This window comes from Silene latifolia, chromosome 9 (assembly GCF_048544455.1).
Source record: "Silene latifolia isolate original U9 population chromosome 9, ASM4854445v1, whole genome shotgun sequence".
In the NCBI taxonomy this organism is placed as follows: domain Eukaryota; kingdom Viridiplantae; phylum Streptophyta; class Magnoliopsida; order Caryophyllales; family Caryophyllaceae; genus Silene; species Silene latifolia.
In genome coordinates, this window is record NC_133534.1 from 53980461 (window position 1) to 53987139 (window position 6679).

The 6679-nt window shown below is 40.9% G+C and overlaps 1 non-coding gene across 1 annotated transcript; it reads right to left on the reverse strand.

The window, feature by feature from the left end:
* Positions 1-4561: 4561 nt before the first annotated feature.
* LOC141603013 (small nucleolar RNA R71) lies at positions 4562-4668 on the reverse strand. The gene has a single exon (XR_012524913.1). It is a non-coding gene; the product is annotated as a small nucleolar RNA R71 (small nucleolar RNA).
* Positions 4669-6679: the final 2011 nt, after the last annotated feature.

Consider the following 6679-nt stretch of genomic DNA (forward strand, 5'->3'; position numbering starts at 1 on the left):
GGCTCATAATAAGATGTTGGATACTCAAGTTGCTCAAATGGCGGTTCAAAATCCATCAAAACAGTCTGATCTTCTTCCTCAAAGTAAACAAGCTCATGAGCAAGTTAATGCAATTTCTTTGAGGAGCGGTACTTCTTATAACAGTTCGGACATGCCCACTAATAAAGATGAGGTTCCCTACATGCATCCTAAGGGATTGGGAAATTTGGAGCTAAGTGATGATGAAAAATAAGTTGACAAAGTTGAAACACGAGCTAAGAATAAAAGCGAGAAAAATCAACACAGCGAATCTGCCAAGGTTCCTCGATCGAGTAGCATCAGGCTCGATCGAGGAACTTTAGTACTCGATCGAGTGTCATCCGGGCTCAATCGAGGAACCTCCCTGGTCGATGACGGTGTTTCAAAAGTTGATTCTAAAGCAAAGGAAGCCGAGCCGATTACTATTGCACTACCTTTTCCTCATCATCAACAAAAGTCTAAGCTGGACAAGCAGTTTGGAAGGTTTATGGAGGTAGTGAAGAATCTTCAAGTGACAGTGCCATTTACTGAATTGGTAACTCAAGTGCCAGCGTATGCTAAATTTTTAATAGAAATCTTATCAAAGAAGCGGTCTTTTGATGAAGTGGAGACAGTAGCATGTACTCAGGAGTGCACGGCCACATTGCAAGCTAACTCACCACCAAAGCTTAAAGATCCAGGGAGTTTTTCTATTCCTTGTCTTATTGGTAGTATAGCTATTGATAGAGCCCTTTGTGATTTAGGGGCTAGTGTTAGTGTCGTGCCGTATTCAATATGTAAAAAGTTAAATATGGGTCAACTCCATAATACTAATATGACCTTACAAATGGCCGACAAATATTTAAAGAAACCTATGGGTGTCTTAGAAGATGTGCCCGTTAGAGTAGGGAAATATTTCATTCCAGTTGACTTTATTGTTATGGATATGGCTGAGGACTCTCAAGTACCCATCATTCTTGGTAGACCATTCCTTCACACTGCAGGAGCACTCATAGATGTTAGGGATGGTAGTCTGACACTAAGAGTTGGGGATGACACTATTAGATTTGTTCTCGATAATACTTTAAAATGTCCTCCTGATTAAAAGTTTCTTGTCATATGATTAATGCTCTTGATCCTACTTTTGATGATTTTCTTAATTTATGTTTTGACAGGAATCCACATGACGCCCCTGCTGTTGCGTCATATTCATGGAGCAAGGAAGTGGATGAGATAGAGAAGCTGATTTATGGAGATGATCTGTAACACCCCCGCACCCCAGGATGCCTTACCAAGGACCATCCCCGTGTATGAAGGTGTTACCATCTTGGTCACCCGAGGTAGTAGATCAAATAGACAATAAAAGAACATTTATAATTAATAACTTTAACACCTTACAACCACGGTACAAAGCTGAATACAAGAGATAACTATGACTACTAAAGAACTCATGCGTCTGACACCTATGCCAGTAGCGTGGTGACTCGATTCCCTCCATACCCAACAGCAACAATCAACCGTACCTGCTAAGCCCAACTGCTCACCATCCCCGAATGGATCACCACAGTTTTAAAAACATAACACGGGGTCAGTTACTATGCAATTAAGGTAAGATAAGTACGATAAATAACCAGATGATCATCCACCAACCCCGGTCTCCCGATCTCACACAGTAACCGACTACACACCAAGGTGTGTAGCCTTGCCAGATTACCCATCGCAACAGGTAATCCTCGCCGCCAGTGGGTGACCGCAGCCCATCCTCACCAAGTCCAGCTTCTCAATGAGGACTAATAATCAATGTCCCTTAATGTGCACATCCGCTCCCGTGACGGGTTCCACGGAGGGCGAACTAGGGTGTGAAGCCACTCCCGCAAGTGACTCCACCACAAACACACACACCATAGCAACACAGCTGTCATAACACCATAACCGTCACAACATAACCACATCACCACCGTCGCCACAACACTCATATTTCGATGATCAGAAGATACAATAGTTACGAACAAACACAATCTTAAATCAATTGACAGTAACCGAGTAGGGAAACCCTACCTCGTCGCAAGCCATGAAAAGCATCCATACTGATGCGACCATAATTGGCGCATATTTAGCCCCCGAATTAGCCTTGTTTCCATGCTTTTTAGTGCTTATTTGGGTCATTTCTTATCTTTAGTTCTTTGTTTTGCATATTCTTTGAGATTTTGATCCCTTGGTAGGAAAGGAGTAAGAATCTTGCATTTTCATGGCAAAACGAGACTAAATTGATCAAATTCAATGACCAAGCATCAAGGAGAGACAAGATTAGAAGGCCTTTGTACATATTATAGTAGAAGAGCAATGTTGAGAAAAGATCCTTGAGTCCCCAAGGAAATCCCCAAGGAATTTATGAAGAAAAGGGAAGAAAAGAAGAAGTTACTATGCTGACTGACAATCCGAGCGGATTGTCAACAATCCGTCCGTCCAGCCCCAGCACAATCCGAGCGTCCCTGCCTGAATCCGCTCGGATTCCCCCTCCACAATCCGCCCGGATTCACCTGAATCCGCTCGGATTCCAACGGTGCAATCCGCCCGTCCCGACCCTATTCCGCCGGATTTCTTCTTCACAAAGACGGATTGTCTTCTTCAAGCTACGAAAAGAAAAGCCCTTCTCTCGAAAAATACCGGGTCCTCCTTGCTCAACTTAAAAAGTATAATTACTAGTTTAGCCCTTAGTTAACCCTAATGCATCCTCCCTAATTTTCACTATAAATACCCCATTAGTCTAATTAGAGGAGCATGTTCTTCTTATCAATAATTAGTGTAGTTAATATCAATCAAATCTCTCTTCAATATTGTAATCAAGTATTAATCAAGTATTAATCAAGTTTTAATGCAAGTTTTAGTTCTTTAATCTCTCTCTTGTTCATCCTTTATTTTGGGTAATTGAAGATTATTGGGTTATTGTTGAGAGATTGACAACCTCTCAATCAAGCATTCAAGTACTTCTATTATTCTTGCTTTATTATTGGAATCATTAGTAGGTATAATCTCTTAATCCCTTTTTATTTATTGTTAATTACTTTCATTTATTCATCATGTTTCATATTGTTGGTATGATTGACAACCTTGCTAGCATGATCAACATGATAATGAGTGAGTAGTCTCTTAGCTAGGGTTAATGGGTGATTAGGGGAAACCAACATGGGGAATGATTCATGCTTAAATTAATATGCTTTCATGTTTTATTTGCTTGCTTGTTTTGATCTCAACTCATGCACATGTTATATTTGATGAAATGCTAAGCCTATGAATCCTTGCATTTACTATCATCTTCTATCTTTTCAATGAGACTTGTAAGACATAACCAACTCGAGTCTTATTAGACCATGCATGTTGTTGAGTAGGGAAGATTTAGTCGACTTGTAGGTGTTGTACAATCTAATCGATTCGGCTCCGGGACCCAAACTTTCCTAGGATTGTAAGATATAACCCAACTCAATCTATCACAACAATAATTGCTTGCTTATAATTTGAGAGCATGTTTGTATGATCATATCCCATGATTCCCCTATGACCCCATGACACCCTAGTGCCTTTAATCAATTGTTTACACCCCTTTAATTCATCTTGCTTGCTTATTTTCATTGTTATTCTAGTTTAGTAACCTTCTACATCAATCCAATTTGTGACACCCCTTAGACACCACTAGTTACAATAGAAATCTCATTTCAACTCCCGTCCCTTGGGATCCGAACTTTACTTGCCTCTTTACTAATTGTAGAGTTGTTTGTGGAGCTATAAATTGTATTTTGATTCGACCGTGACCAACGACCACATCTTAATTTGTGAACACTTAGCGGGATCGCATCAAAAATGGCGCCGTTGCCGGGGACGGTGTTTGTTTGATTTAGATTTCTTTTTATTGTCATTAGTTGTGTCTTTCTTCGCCTTGAGGAAGTAAAACCCTCAAGGTTTGTTCTAATTGTTTTCGAGTTGTTTGATATTTTGCATGTCTATAAGGTTACAAGGTGATTTGTTACGTTTTGACCGTGAAATCGAAAGAACCTTGACGAACAATAGGAGACTTGTTAGGAGGAATTTGAGAGGTGTTGGTGAAGTTGTTCAACCCACTAGTGAGTTTGTCAATCCTTTCGCAATAGAAGGAGAAGAAAACCCATTACACAATACCCCACAAAATCCACCTACAATGCCAAAATTCTCGTCACACTCCGTACCCACCGAGGAGAATCTACCAAATGGTCCTCCTACACCGCAACATCTCACCGGAAATTTTATTGCCAAGTCCGCCTTCAACCAACTAGTTGTGAGGAGCCAATTCGGGGGGATGCCTAGTGAGGACCCTCATTCTCATATGGAAACCTTTTGCGATTATTGTGATGCTATCTCTCAAACGGGCGTGACTCAAGACCAAATTAGATGGGTCTTATTTCCTTTTTCCTTAATCGGCACCGCAAAGCAATGGTTGAAGGGCCTTGATAAGGCCACCCTTGGAATAGATTCTTGGAAGAAGTTGGCTCTAGCTTTCTACAAAAAATTCTACCCACCGGAAAAGACCAACATGCTAAGAGCTCAAATTACGGGTTTTAAGCAAAGGGATGAAGAGTCTTTGTATGAAGCTTGGGAGCGGTTCAAGGGAATATGTCGCTCATGTCCTCACCATGGACTTAGCGAATGGTTTTTGGTGCAACAATTTTGGAATGGTTTATATGAAGATTCTAGGAACATTCTCAATATGGGATCAAATGGAATGTTCACCGAAGTTGATGACAATCAAACATGGAACAAGATTGAGGAAATGGCGGTCCATAACTCACAATATAGTAGACCTCGCAAGGCTACTAGAGGAGGAAAGCATGAAGTGGACTCCGTTACTCAGATCAATTGGGTGCTCAACTTAGTGCTCACATTGACACAATCAACTTGAAGTTTGAACAAGCTATGGCTAGACTTGAGGAAAACTCAAAATCATCAAAGCATCATGTAAATGCCATGACGGCATTCTCATCAATCCCAAGTGGGATATGTGAGAATTGTGGAACTTTGGGACATGACCAAGGTGAATGTAGGGGAGCAAATGAACAAGTGAATGCTTTCCAAGCATACAAGAGTGGTACCCCTTATTCCAACTTTTACAATGAAAACACCAAATTCCATCCAAATCTCTCATACAAAAGCCAAAATGTTCAAAACCCTCAAACAACATACACTCCACCACCCATGAGAAATCAAAATCAAAGACCCTTTTACAATCAAAACCAAGGTTACCAAAATCAAAATCCATACAATCACCAAAATGACCAAGGCTTTGATGTCCAAAAAGCGGTCCTCCAAATGCAAAAGAACCAACAAGAATTTTTCACTCAAATGCAAAAAGATAGCCAAGCAAAGGAAACCACCATCAACAACATTCTAGCTCACACCAAGATGTTGGAAACACAATTGACTCAACTAGCATCTTCAAGCTCACAAAGACAAAAGGGGCAATTACCACCTCAAGGTAATCCCCCTAAACATGAAACGGTTAGTGTCATTCACTTGAGAAGTGGTACAAGGTATGAAGCACCGAAGAAACAAGTTGAGGATGAAGTTGTGGAAGCTAGTGAAAAGGAAGAAATTGTGCAAAACTCCAAAGATGGAGAACCATCAAAAGAAGAAAGTTCAAAGAAAAATGAAGACAAGGCCAAGGAGAAGGAGCCCATTGTGATTAGACTTCCTTTTCCAAGTCGTCAAGCCAAGCCCAAATTTGATGATCAACTTGGAAAATTCATGGAAATCGTGAAGAATTTAGAAGTCTCAATTCCTTTCACGGAATTAATCAATCACGTTCCGGCCTATGCGAAGTACATGAAAGATATCCTCACAAATAAGAAGTCGATCCGGAAACTTGAGACTATCGCATTCACTAAGGTGAGTAGTGCAATACTTCAAGGGAGTTCACCTCCGAAGTTAAAGGATCCGGGAAGCTTCTCAATACCGTGTACCATTTGCGACACGACGATCAACAAAGCCTTATGTGATCTAGGGGCTAGTGTGAGTGTCATGCCATACTCGGTGAGTAAAAGGTTGGGGATGGGAGAGCTTAAATGCACCAACATCACACTCCAAATGGCCGATAGATCGACGAAGACACCGTTAGGGATATGGGAAGATGTCCCCGTGCGAATTGGGAAGTTTTTCATCCCGGTGGACTTTGTCATTGTTGATATGGAGGAAGATTCCAACATTCCAATCATCCTAGGAAGACCTTTCCTACACACCGCCGGTGCGGTAATTGATGTAAAACATGGTGAGCTCACTCTAGAAGTGGGAGAGGAAAGCATAACTTTTAATCTTGACAAGACTATGAGAGCTCCTCGTTTGCATGAACCATGTTTCATTATTGATCATTATAGCCGAAAGGATGAAAGGAAGAAATCGGAACTCCAATGGAAGAAGAAATTTGAAGATGCTCCATTCAAAGAGCAAGTGAATTGTGACAAGGAGAGCTTGCAAAGCTCATCAAAATCAACCAAGGAAGAAGAGGATGGCCTCATTGGCCAAGAGAAGAAATTGGGAGAGTTGTCTTCATCTAAGCAAGAGATTTTCAATGATCAACTCAATGAAGTTTGTGGTCTTTGGGACGACGAATTTGAAGGGATTTTTAATCCCTACATTGGTAATGCTATCGATCAAGACC